Raw genomic sequence first — 14,240 nt, 5'->3', positions numbered from 1 at the left:
CAGGAGGGAAGGGAGGCCATCCAGAGGGACCTTGACAGGCTGGAGAGGTGGGCCAGTGGCAACCTTGTGAAGTTCAGCAAGGTCCTGCACCTGGGTCACCACAACTCCAAGCACAAATACAGGCTGGGGGAAGAATGACTGGAGAGCAGCCCTGAGGGGAAGGACTTGGGGGTGGTAGTAGATGAGAAGCTCCACATGAGCCACCAGTGTGTGCTGGAGCCCAGAGAGCAACTGCATCCTGGGCTGCATCAAAAGTGTGGCCAGCAGGGCCAGGGAGGGGATTCTGCCTCTCTGATCTGGTGAGACCTCACCTGGAATACTGTGCACAGTTCTGGGGCTCTCAGCACAGGAAAGATACGGACCTGTTGGAGAGGATCAAGAGAAGGGCCACAAAGATGATCCAAGGGCTGGAGCACCTCTGCTATGAAGACAGGCTGAGAGAGTTGGGGCTGTTCAGCCCGGAGAAGAGAAGGCTCCAAAGAGACCTTATAGCACCTTCCAGTACTTGAAAGGGGCTACAGGAAAGCTGGAGAGGGGCTTTTCATCAGAGAAGATAGTGATAGGACAAGGGATAATGGTTTTAAACTGACAGAGGGGAGATTTAGGTTGGATATTAGGAAGAAATTATTCACTATAAAGGTGGTGAGGAACTGGAATGGGTTGCCCAGAGGGGTTGTTGATGACCCATCCCTGGAGGTTTTGAAGGCCAGGTTGGACGAGGTTTTGTGCAACCTGATCTAGTGGTGGGGGTCCCTGGTTATGGCAAGGGGGCTGGAACCTGGTGATCTTTAACGTCCCTTCCAACCTTAATGATTCTATGATTAAAATTTGAAGATTTTGCACATTTGTCTGAGATTATCATCCCAGTTTTGCAGCTGCTCTGCACACACAGGGTAACTTCCAACACATTTAAGGGAGTGCTTTAATTCCAACACACTGTTTTTTTAAGTGTGGATCACCTGCACTTAATAGGGAAACGAGGCCAGGATTTCCAGCACACATCAGACTGCAAATGCACAGTCTGGAGCACACATATGCTTAGTTCTGACTTGGAAAATACCTCATGGAAATCTGGCAGCTGTAAAGTGAATCAAACAAAATAATTTAAAATTCCAGTGGCCTTAAGGAGATCTTTGGTTCCTTGTACCAGGAAAATGTCAAGTAGTCTGTTTACTGATTTTATTTCAAAAGTTGTCTTTATTCTGTACGTACAGAGTTCATCTGTAAGCTTTGATTTATCTTCTGAATACCATACAGCATTCCAGCTAATTCCTAAGACATACCTTTGTCCAAGATTATATTTTCCTCAAACTGAGATAGACATTTTCTGTCCTACAGATAAACACAGAAGGTCTGGTGGTTTGTTCAGTGACTTGTGTTTCAAACATCATTATTTATTAACATTTTCCATTTCCTTCATAGCTTTCGGATTCAAGTTACACAAGGCCTAAAATGTACACAGCATTAGGCCACTTTTTCCTTTGTTGCATGGAGAGAAGTGTAACACAGACAATTATCCTACAGATTATCTATTTATTTTACAGTTTTTAAGAATTTCAGTCCTCAGCTCTTTTTAGGGCAAGCTCTAAGAGATTTTGAAGGGTGTGTGCAATTACTCTGGAAAGATCTGGTGAGATCTTCCCCTGCAGATTGGAAGCTGGAGGCCACCACAGAATTCTCAGGTTACTGGACTGAGTCCTAGACAAGACCAGCTTAAAAGCCCTTTTGACTTCTGTTGGTTGGCAGCTCACAGCCCGAAAGAACCAATGACTGGCAAAAAGGAATTAGCAAAAGCATGGATGAACACTGGTCAGAACACTCTGATGGATCAGCAAGGAACCCCTGTGTTGACTTTGCTGTATTGAGAAGACCTCAGGACTAGTCTTGTCAACTGTTAGACTGATTTGTGCCAGTCATCCAGCAGAATCCATGGCTCAGCCCTAGAGCATGGTTCAGGATATGAGACAAAATCTAGAAAGACAGTCACATTTTTACTTAATTTCATATGATGAGCTTGACAGTGAAAACAAGCAAAGTCAGTTACGTCAGAGTGCCCAATACTCACTTCTGAGGCCAACAGCAGAAAGAACAGCTCTCACAACTCCCAGAAAGATCCTCCTGTTTATGAAAAAAATAGTGCATGATACAGTGTCAAAGATCTTCTCTTCTGCAAGCAGGAAAAATAGTCATGTGATGAATAGGCACATGCTGTTTCGCTATTTAAAGATAGATAATATGTATCATACAATCTTTTTAAACCATCTTCCTAGCAAAACTGCTGCCTTGCCTGGGAAGGAAACCTGAGAGGAAGTGTATCTGTGTATATTTGAGCACGCCCTTATCTTTGTCATTCTGGAAATGGCATGGAGCAGGATGCTGCTCAAATTGGGAAGTTGACGGGGCAGACCAAAGAGTTGCCAGAGCAACATGACCTGGTTCTTTATAAGCAGCTGGTCCCACCAAGGACACCCTAACTATCAAAAAATACATGCTAAAGCTCTGTGGCTCCCTTTTTTCCCCTGCTATGGCAACAATAAAATGTCCAGCCTCCCTCACAATCTCCACAGAAATCCTGATTTTATTTTATTTTTTTTTCTGGAATTTGACTCCTGCTTCCTGGCTTTGGCTTGATGGTGGTAAATTGCAAGCCTCCTGGTCCAAGTAGAAAGATGATCTATGCTCTATTTATGTTACTGCCTGTTAAGCTTTAAAGCTATACAGCCTCTCCCTTATCATGCAGTGCCTCATCATCAGCATGACTAAGGACAGGTTGTTCACCAATAAAGAAATGACCTTTGCTAGAAATAGCTATCATTATAAATCTCAGCTTTCCTGTCCTTCTGTATATGAACCTGCAGAAATATCACTGAGGAAATCAACTAATCAGATTATGTCAAGTTTACAAGAGCATTTGGCTTTTTGAGGCAATGGGCCATGCATATGAGGTTACCCTTATCTGCTACATTTTAAACTTTCTTCTAGATCCCATCAAAAGTTTGATCCCATGTTATTCGAGGGAGGGGAGAACTTGCACTGACCTCAGATGTGGGTAAACTACCATCCTCCTGATCCCCAGTGCGTGTCACTAACTGATATGTGATGCCTTAAAATTCAGTTTTGTAACGAGTAATGCTCACCAAGTCCTGTGGCAGCACACTTGTCTGCTTTTTTTCTTTGTTTCTTCACATCTCAGCAGTAAGTAAAAAAGACATATACAGACCATATCATAAAAACTTATGCAGCAACATTTTTTTTGTTCCTCCCTGCTTTTATTTCTTGTTTGTGGCTGGAAAAATTCCACTGGACTCTCTTTTCACACGATCTGATGGCACCCAATACCCATTATATATACTGGAGGAAAAAATGCTCTTAATTTTCCTTCTGCTAGATATTGGTGACATTTGGGAGGAGAAAGGGGAGGGGTGGAATACCCTGTTTTACCTGTGTGATGAGAGCCTGACTGTGAGACTGGCAGCTGAGGAAAGGCCATTCCCACACTCCAGAGTTATCCAGCCCATTTGCTATCATGGCCTGTAAGGAAAGCATTATCATTTCAGCAACACTCCCAACTGCTCTTCAGGCACAAGGCATTAAAAACATCACCATTTGTTCTTGCCTTACCAGAAAAAGAAACAGATTTTAGGATGTGCTGTGGCCAGCTGGTGTTTTGTTAATGCTCTGCCATGGGCCAAGGCAGGCTGGCCAGGCTAGTGCAGCACTCACCACAGAGCAGCTTCACCTGCTTGGTGTCCCCAGCCTGGGCCTGCTCCCAGCCATGGGCACTGAGCTGTGCCTCCCACCCTGCTGGACCTCCAGGGCCTGCCCCCTCAGACAGCAGGCTCACACCAGGTCTGCTGCCAAGGGTAGTCTGCAGAGACAGGCTGGGGTAACTCACCAGCACCTCTTTTTTTTTATGGATTCCTTTATTCTCCCATTCCCCTGCTGTGTGGCCAGAGCCCGCACTGGTATGCAGCAAGACCCTGTCAAGTTTTCAACCAGGCAGTGAGTGCCTCCCCTCCAGGATCTGTGCCAGATGGGGTACCCAAAAGGCCTGTCCCCCGCTGGCAGCCTCATGTCACAGCCCCTTTGCCCTCCTGTGGCCAACTTCACTATGCTACCCTGGAGGCATTTGTCCTGCCTGCCTCACTTAACCCCTCTGCCCAAATGTTGTAGGTCAAGTCAAGCAGGCTGGTTCAAAAAGAGCAGATTAAAAACATCCTCACCTATCCTTCCCTCTCTTGTCTGGATGAGATTCACCCCAAAGCACTCAGCAGGAGGGGAGATGTTGTCTTTATCTGCAGATGAGGTCAAGGACAGGAGTCACATTCCTAAAATGCAGAAGCTGCAATGCAGTTGAGCCTGTGGAGGCAAGACAAAAGATGGAGTATTGATGGTGAAGCTCACACCCTACAGACAGCATTTTCCTATTCTGTATTAGCAAATACACTCTGGATTACACTTATTAACAAACAAACTCTGGATTAGCACTGCTCTCTCCAAGTTTATTATCAGTTCTTCTGTTAGCTTGCAATGGTCTGAGAATGACTTTTGTCATTCACCTTTTGAAATCCTTGAGAATTGTGTACATCTTAATGGCCCCCATTTCTCTCTTAAAAAAATGAAGTAGTAAGAAAAAAAAGTAGCAGGCTGTACTTGGTCCATAAATAACAACTTTCGATCTTTTACCATGTTTAGTGTCTCTTGTAACTTTTCCAGTTCTTCAATACCCTTCCTGTGTGGTCTCCCTAGCCTTTTTACAAAGTGTAATTATGCTTGTATAGGCCATCCTGTAGCACTAATGAGGTAAGGAATGCCTTTCTCCCTCTCTTTTAAAAATAAATATCACATTTCTCGTCAAATAATCCAGCTGTTAATTTAATTTAATTTAAGATGCCCTTCAGGAGCAATGACCTTGATTCTCTGGAACTGTTCAGTTTTTCTGATTGTAATAATATTTTTATTTTTTTTCTGCAGTTCTTTTCAACCTTAAACATGGCCTTCTTTTTTAATATATCCTTTTTTCATAATCTAATTGCTTGTTAAGCAAAGTACCACCAACAGACAACTATTGGAGTGAAAGGGCCATAGCTCTGGACAAGATAAAAAACAGGAGCAACCTATGGCTAAGATTTGGAAAAAGTATCTCAGATAGGTATGGCAGCACAAGTGAGAAAGCAAGACTCTTTCTCCACAGACACATTATGAACAGAAAGACCGTTTTCTAATAACTATGGCAGAAAATACAAGATGGAGCAAGTTCAGAGGAAGATTTGCTTCCTAGCTCTTATACACACACGAGTTCAACAAAACACTGGATATGTCAGACCTCTGATTAACCAGCTGTAGATGCCTCATGGAGGCATATAATGAAACTGCAGATTCAGAGGTGGGAAGGTCAAGGATTGAATGTTGTATAGCCCATACAATATTTTTTCTTCTGGGATCCTGTTTATTAGAAAGTTAGTAGCTGGATGTGCAATCAGAATACCAAAATGGGAAAATTTAAAGCCTTTTAACTGTATTTCTGTAAGTCTGCATAAATGCCAGAGAAATTATAGAATGTCTCTAAAGATTATGCAGGAAATTCTTCTTTGCCCAAATATATCATGTGTTGCCTTTAAAGAGAACACCTAGTTAACTTTGGATCTACACCATCAGTCACCTACACAATACATGAGTAGCTGAGGTTAACATAACAGTAACTGTACTTCCTTGGAATACAGACATTTTCAATGCACAGACCATCATAGATCAAATCTGAGGCCTTCTTAGAAGCCTGTCTAGAAGGAATTACCTTGCAGATGCGATAAGACAATCTATTATGCAAACTGGTGCTCCTACCAGAGTTAAGAGGAAATTTGTATCTAACAACTTGTACAACCAGAATCCCAAAGAACATACAATAGGACGTTAGTGCTTGATGAAAAGAATCTCAAAGTGCAGAGCCCGAATATGTATATGTGGCATGTAGGCCTTTGTCCTGCAGAAGATTTATAGTTAGCTAAGTTATAGCTAATGAAAATGAGCCCCATGGACCTATTCATATTTGCAAGATGTGCAAATGGACAAGTGTTTGCAGACTTTGGTCATGGTTTTGGGCAGGTGAGAAACGTTGTGAAGAGAACCCATTTTGAAAGGGCAAGCAATTAATTGTGTTGTAAAACTGACTGCAAAGTTTCCTACTCCAACTTTTAAAATCTCAGCAGAGAGATAATATCTCTAGTTAATACAGAAATGAAACAAAATAATCACAGCCAAGTTAGGTAATTCCAGACTCGGAAACTGCTCTTCACTATGTCCAGATTAACTCACATGGATTGAAATGGCGTTGCAAGTTACTTTTAACAGAGTGTACTACCTGGCTTACTAGGTCCTCCACAGAATATTTATTATGCCATGCAGAAAAGGTACCTCTTGCAGGTAGTCCTGGTACAATGGCAAAGAAAGCATTCTGGTACACTTGCTCTGGCATGTGGGCTGAAATAGGTCTGATGATCAATCATTAAACACTTCTAACACATAAATTAGGATCTCTTACAGCCCAAAACTCTGCCTACTACATGTTGGCAGTCCCACATTAGGAAAAAAATATGCAAATATTGACTAATCCATGTGGTGGTTTCACTTACGGAGAAAGCCAACCACTCCAAGCTACAGAATGGGACCACCATTCTTCAGCCTCTTCCTGATCTCTGCAGCCTCACTGGCTGCCCTGAGGACCTAAAAATCACCTTTTCTAAGGGAAAAAAAAATACATTAAATACCTAAGGTCATAGCCTAAATTCTCTGATGGCATTTATATCAAGAATAACTTAGGGAGTGGCTGGTTGAAACACAGTTAGAAAAAAAATGTTAGAGCTCACTACAAATATGATGTAGGACTCATTTTGCCAGACCATGGTGGTGTTTGGGCTCCTCTAGTGTGTCCACTTCAGCATCTCAGTTTTGCTAAATTTCTCTGCAAGAGATTGTGGAGGACATACAACCTCACTGACCATGAATCCCTATGGCAGACTCCTCAGTGAGTGTCCAGCTGAAAGAGGTTGCTCAATGTAGATATCCACAGTTTTGAGAAATTCAGATTTTTTTCTCTGAAGAGTTTTCGGAATCTTACTGACTCCTCACATGTGCCTAGAAACCTAGGAGCATAAAGAAAATAAGGAAATCTCTAGTTTGGGCTACTTTCTAACTGCAGCTAGGTGACACAGTGGTGCCTGGGCCGATCTTGAATCACTAGTTTTAAAATTAAAATCTCGGGGCATAAATGGGTTTACAACCAGAAAAAGTAGAATCCCAAAACCCCAGCAAACATGCTCCCAGCCCAGGGCAAGTGCTGGGAATGATTCCATGACTGCACTCAGTGATACGCAATGTAACCATTCACCAAGATACCTTCCTTTCATGTTTAACCAGCGATCTGGACCTCAGCAAAGGAGCTACACAGCAACAGCAAAGGTAAAGGCATTTCAGCCTCTCTCTGCAAAAATTTCTGTATCAACCAAGCCAGCAAAATCTGTCTGTTTTGGGAAACAATGAATGTACCATTCTGGCAAAGCCCAGGAGAAATAACAGTTCAGCAACGTTGAAAAGAAAACTACCAGAGAGAGATTAGTTTGTCTGACAGTCTTTCTTTATGCTCTCCGCTGAGGAAGAACAAGAGTCCTTTCATGCATATTGAATTGACTTCTAGTGTGAATCAGCCCTTGTCAGTGGGGATGTAAGTGTGGCCACTTCAGAAAAACAGGTGATCAGTGCTACCTGGCACCTGCTCCCTGCACGCCTCAGAGCGCCAACGTTTTCCAGCCATTTGCTCTGCTGCAAGAAATGCTCATTTGACACTGAAGCATCACATTTTTGGATATGGCCTTCAGAATATTGCCCGCACTATCTATTAAAACGTTTGCCCAAGTAGGCAGATGGTACAACTGAATGGGGGTCCACAGGCCGTGGACACCTCAGACTCTAGTTCCGAAGATAAAAGAGGTAAGGGAGCAAATGTTCCCTGTTAACAGGAGGGGCAGTCCCAACTAATTTCTCACACCACTTTGCAGATGAAATAGCCTTTGCTGCCAGCTGTTTGCCACCATCTCTGTCTACATGACACAACGAAACTTGACCACTGTTTTGCCACAGCCATCCCTTGAATGCTGCAGTGTTGCAGCTTGTGCAGGAACAATAATCCCTGAACAGACGCAGAATCACACCACAACTGTTGTCCTGAGAGCCTCTGCAGGTAGCAGATGTGTATCACATGCTCACCATCCATTTTTTTCCACATCTAAGCCATCCATGAGCTCAAACATCAGATACAAAGTAATGTCCAGAAATTTAAGACCTTTTTTCTGATACTGATAAAATGCCCAACACAAATGACAGTGACATGGGTTTTGCCTCTCACTCCTGCTGTTCTGCAAAAAGTGGCAGCAACCCAACGAAACTCATGAGTTGTCTCTCTCCTGGGAGTAGGCAAAACCCATGAAGCAGTAGGAATGGTGTGTCATTTCCCAGCTGTGACACAGATGGAGGAAAGACAGCATAGCTGGGGGACTGGTGTCATCCAGTATGGCTCAGCAGCAGGAGCATGCCTTTTGAGGCTGCACCAGCTGGCACCCAGCAGAGCAATCCAGCTACTTGCCTGTTTTATGGCTCAGAAGCTTCTCCACTCTGCCTGCTGGCCTGCAGATGCAGGTGCCCAGTCCAGCAACAACAGCTCCCAAGAGCTGGCCTAGGACTGCTGAGGGTAGATGGAACTGCAGGAAGAAGTCTCCCGTGTGCTCTGATCTGTGGGAGGAGTGGTGGGGTCCCTGCCAAGCCCCTTGGGACACATGTAGAGAAGCAGTTTGATTGAAGGTCTGAAAGTGGTATCCATTCCCAGCTCTGCCAAAGGTTAGCAGCCTCTTAGTTGTCTCTACAACAAGAGTATAACAATACTTATCCACCATTAAAAGTAAGATTTAAAATACTCAGGTGCTTTTCGATGGATCAAGATACACTACAAACAGTCAATCTAATGCAATTCCCTTTCCAGTAGGCTAAAATAATTTTACTGGGGGAAGAGAAATTGCTGAACAGATTCTGTCACGGATTTGCATATAATCTTTTTCTGCAAATAGCCAGAATGCAAGTAGATTTTCTCAGGACAGTGAAAAGCACTTCTTCCATCACAAGATTTTATTTTGCCAGCCTTCTAGTTGAGAAGGCAAACTACAAAGCTGGTAGGACTGCTCAACGTACAGTTACATGCTCCTATTACTTCTTTAAAGCGTTGCCCAGACTGCTTATTTTCCCTAGCATTAATCTTAGAATAGCTGAGCCAAATTTAGCCAATCTTCCTACCCAAATGATGAACCTGAAACAGTCACAAAAGTAGGCCTAAAAAGTTTGGCTAAATTATAAGGAGCCAAAGAGGCTTTGGCACCTGGCAACTTTAATAACCATAGATGCACTTCAACTTGCTTGACTCACTGCATCAGATAATGCTGACCTCATTGCTTACCGCAAAACCATGATGCATTCCTCAGTCCATGGCAGCATCACCTCAGTGGGACTAAAATAAAACCCACTGAAAGGTTTTATATAATGCCAGGGCTACAAGATCTCTAATGTAGTTTTCTTACTGGAGCAAGAGCCAAGTACAGCTTAAATTCATTAGCTAATGGCCTGTGACAATGAAGGACAAAGACAATTATTACGCACATCTCCCAGCTGATTGTTTCTGTGTGAAGAAAATGTAACAAATTATTGTTCTTCTCTATTAATGTACCATAAAGGATTACTTTCATATCTATTTCCAGAAAAACCCTATCCCTTTCAAAATGCAGACTAATGCTGGATAAATTTGATTTTTATAGATGAAAGCTTGGTGGAAAAATAAAGATTTTATTAGAGCCATGGACAATCACATTACATTTCATATGATATGAGGACTCTGCTATTGAATCAGAAAATGGATCTTAGGACATTTTTTTTTCTCCTGAAAACTTCTCAATTCCCTGAGCAACTCTCATGTATCTCAAATACTCATCCTTTAATATAATAGCCGGAGGCATTTTTAACAGCTGTTTTTATTTACAGAAAAGTCAGAAACTATATAGAATATGGAGTCTTAAAGATGAGTGAAAGTCTCCTACCTCTCTCAGTACTAGCTGTTGGTACAAGTCTTGCACTTGGAAGATGAAAAGTAGCTGTGCACCTAGAATGGTAACAATCATTATTTCACTTTTATTTCAGTAACAGAATTCCACTTTCGATGAAGTTTTAGCTTAGGAAAATCATCATTTTGCAGGACCTCAAGACTATAAAAAACATAAAAGCTCACAGAAAAAATAAACTAGATTTTTCTTTTAATAGCCTTAAGACTATGGGTCTGTTTCTGAAATGAAGAAAATTATATCCTAATATGGAAAAGGTAAATGATGTCCTCACTTTCAGCAAAATGTATGATAGATGACACTCCTTTTAACTTTTTATTCTGATGGGTAAAGCACTAAGGAGAGGATGTGTCACCTGAGTCTGCCAACAGCTGTACACTCAGATTAAGCAGGACCCAGCCAGATCCACCACAGTTTCAGGGCCCCATCCTGTACTCATGTATATGTGAGAGTGGGCTGGCAGCTCTGACACGCTGCCAAGTCTACAGGAGGCTGGTAACACCAGCTCCTTGTGAGAAAGGGGCAGGCTAACCCTGCCATCCAAATCATGTAGTGAGATGCCTGACTGCTGGACACTTACTGCCACTAGCACCCAACAGTGGCCATGCCTTTCTCTCAGTTTCAGTGACAGTTGGAGGTATTCTGAGGCTCTGGCTGCTTCACCACCACTTGCCCCTTGCCAGAAAGATGCTGGATGGCTATTGTTGATAGCAATTTCTCCCAGCATCCAAACCCATGACTCATGACTTTCATAACACCAAGCAAGCTCACAAAAGAAAAAAATATAAAACTGGTTTTATGTACAGTATATTACAAGATCACATATTCGGGTAAGCATCTCCCCCATTGCTCTCAGAAACCATATGGGACTACTCAGAATCCCACTTGGTACAGCAACCCATCCTCTTTCCCCTCTGTTCTCACTCCCAGTTTGTCACTCATGGACATTTAAGGCCTCTCAGTTACTCTGGGGATAACAGGGGGTTCACAGAGAGCTAAACAAAAAACCCCGACTTGCCCTCTAGTGACAAGCGCTGGCCAAAAAGCCTCCTTCATCGAGGCCTTTGTAATCCATCTGGGAACAAAAACAAGCATAGGGTGAATTCTGGTGTGCCAGCATGGCCAAGGCACACAGTTACAGCTTGTCCCAAGGGCTCTGATGTGTGCACTGTAAGATTTTACCATGTTGCTCCCCCCCCATTCCACTAAGCATCCTTCTACATTATATCCTTGCAGCTGACATTTGTATTATAAGCCATTGAGGCCATAATGAAATGCACAACATGGACTGTATATATGGAGTGTTACAGATTATGAAATTCAGTATCATTTTTTAGAAGTCATAAAAACATTCTCTAATTCCCACCATTGCCCTCAAGAGACTCAGGAATATGTTTATAAACTAAAATGTCAAAATCGTAAAATGCCTGATACTGCACTCCTGATTTTGTGTTGGGGTGAGGTAGTTATTGCATGACATTTTTTAAACACAGTGACTTAGAAATAATCAGTATGCTGAATAACACACTTTTCACTACTATACAGCCCTACACATTTGAAACCCCTCATTTTCATGAAGCACTTGTATAGTTTAGCTTAAATACTACAAATAAAAGTGAACTCTGGAGGGGGAAAAAAATGCTGCTGTTGGGTCTTGTTCTGATTTCTTCTCCTTTAAAGGGAAGTATATGGACAGGACCAGCCCCAGTGCTGCAGTTACAAGCAGCAGTAGCTGCACATGTCCCAGACTGCAAGACAAAAGAGGCAGCATGTCTTACTGCTACGACATGAGGGAGAGATTCCAAGAGAGTATCACGTTAGCAGGATTAAAATTAACACAAATGTTGAACAAAATCCATCTTTGAAGAAACGAGATGATTTTGAAGTGTTTGTAATTAGGGGAGAAACAACACTGCACACAGCTCTGCTTTAGCCAAGGAGTCTTCCTGATCTTCACTGCTCAGCTTGTAATACTCCTACTTACTTTTTTTTTTTTAAACACATAGTAGATTTTATTGCCTTTTTTGGATATTAATATGCAACCAATTATAAATTGTGAGTTGCAGCACTGGATAACTTCCCTTCAAGAATGCTAAGCAGGTTTAGTGCTGTATCAGCCCACGTGACAGTAGAGCAACGACCATCCTCTCTGACATTTTTTAGCAGCAATTTGTAAACAGTTTCTTCGCAAGAAAGCTGGAGCAAACCCCGTCTTAGGACCACTTTGTGATGCTGAGTTTTAACTTGCTGGATGATCTGCTTAGAAATTAAAAGAAAACTTAGGCTTTAGCTCACATTCTCAGGAGTTCAGTTTCCGATGAAAAATAGGAAATAACAGTATGACCTATTAATTGTATCAGAGATACTTCTCTCAGTTTCTCTCACGCTGCTGTTCTGCTGGCACCACATTTAAAGCTCTTTCTTGCAGCTTGTCAGAGGAGAGAGGGCAAATTTTAAGTATAAGGTTAAAAATAAAATAATAAAAAAAGAAAGCAGTGTGACCTTTCATCTCACGTAGATACAATGTACATTACACAGCAGCACTGTCTCTGTGTGCACTAACCATCAACATATCTGTAAGAGCACTCAGTTGCTGCAGGTCTTGATTGAAAAAAAATGCCCTTTTTTTTTTTTTCCTGGGATAAAGTATTTGCAAAAGAACTACCTTTCACCAGTTGGGCCAAAATGAACCTTGATACAGATGGCTATCACTCCACCAGACCCAAGAAACAAGTGCTATTCCTGAGTGCACAGGGATATGTCCACTAAAAACACTATCCAGAGAAACAAGTGTGGATGAGGATGCATGTTAAATATCAATGTTTATGTCTGCTTTACACCTAATTTCTGTTTAAAAGTCCCTTCACTGTATGGGAAAATACTTTTCTACACTGAAATTGAAAAAAAGCTGAGACCAGGCTGCACTTTTTTTACCCACTCACAGGACTCAGCTTTGGTGGTATCATAACATTATTTTGGCTGAGGTAATTTAATGTACAAGAACCCTACACAGTAATACCAGCTCAATACCAGCTCAGACATAAAACACTGAGCTGAGGCCATAACTGTGATATCTAATTGCCTTTGCCTAGAAACTGCAGTCAGCATTTTAATCCTTAATAGGGAGCTCCAAAACAGCCTCCAATATTTGCAAAGCGTATCACCTAATTTGTGTGCTGCAATGTCGAGAGAGTTCAGGACACTCCAGTAATCTTGCTCCTGCACTGCTTTGTGCTTTTCAGCAAGATGTTGGCATGTTCTTTCCACACAGGTCTGCTCAGCTCCAGAGATCCTTCTGCCCTCAACACCTACACACCAAGTTTCAAAGAACAGCTATTAAAAAGAACTTCCAAAACTGTCTGCAGTTTGTCACAGTCTACATTTGATGATAAAGTCACAGTAAGGAGAGAAAAAAAAAAAAAAAGTCCACTCAAAGACTAAATATCCTAATTAATTCCTGGTCCTTGTTTTTCTGTTTTATCTTTCACTCCCTCCATCACTCAGCAGAAGTCCAAATTGGTGCAAATGAACTTCTAAAAAACCTAACTCAGAAGCAATTATTTTTCTTACAGGTTTTTGGGGTTTTTTTCTTTCCCAGGGTCCAAGAAAGTTTATGGCAGCTTGCTAAGGAACCATTCTGATTTGCTTGTTTATGTAAAAATAATCCATGTTTCCTTGACATGTTGAGAATACAACATGCCAGAAATAACTTACATAGTTCTAGAGGTCTTTGTGCTTTTGAAAGCCCAGCACGCTACTGGCTTTATCAAGAGGTCTAAAACATGCTTGTGGAACTTGAAAAAGGCCTGTGCAATGACTGGTGCAGTTAATTTGCAAGGCTAACCCATCATACTAGCAGAAATGGAAAGTCTTAGAAGAAGCTGGCTTATGCAAAACATGTTATGTGCTTATCTGGAAAAGGAAATGTCATATCTTCTAGGTAATACTGACACAGCAGACCATGACAAACCCCTTCCAGAATCTTCTTATTTGGACATGCTCCACATCCTTTCCCAAGCCAGCATTCTTCTGGCCAACATAAGTCTCTGGGAGATCCTATGTCCTGCAGTTCCAGCCCCAGCCAGGTCT

Source organism: Chaetura pelagica, unplaced genomic scaffold, assembly GCF_000747805.2.
Source record: "Chaetura pelagica isolate M959 unplaced genomic scaffold, ChaPel_1.0 scaffold472, whole genome shotgun sequence".
NCBI lineage: Eukaryota > Metazoa > Chordata > Aves > Apodiformes > Apodidae > Chaetura > Chaetura pelagica.
The sequence above is the reverse complement of the archived record's forward strand: the minus strand, read 5'-3'. Positions refer to the sequence as shown.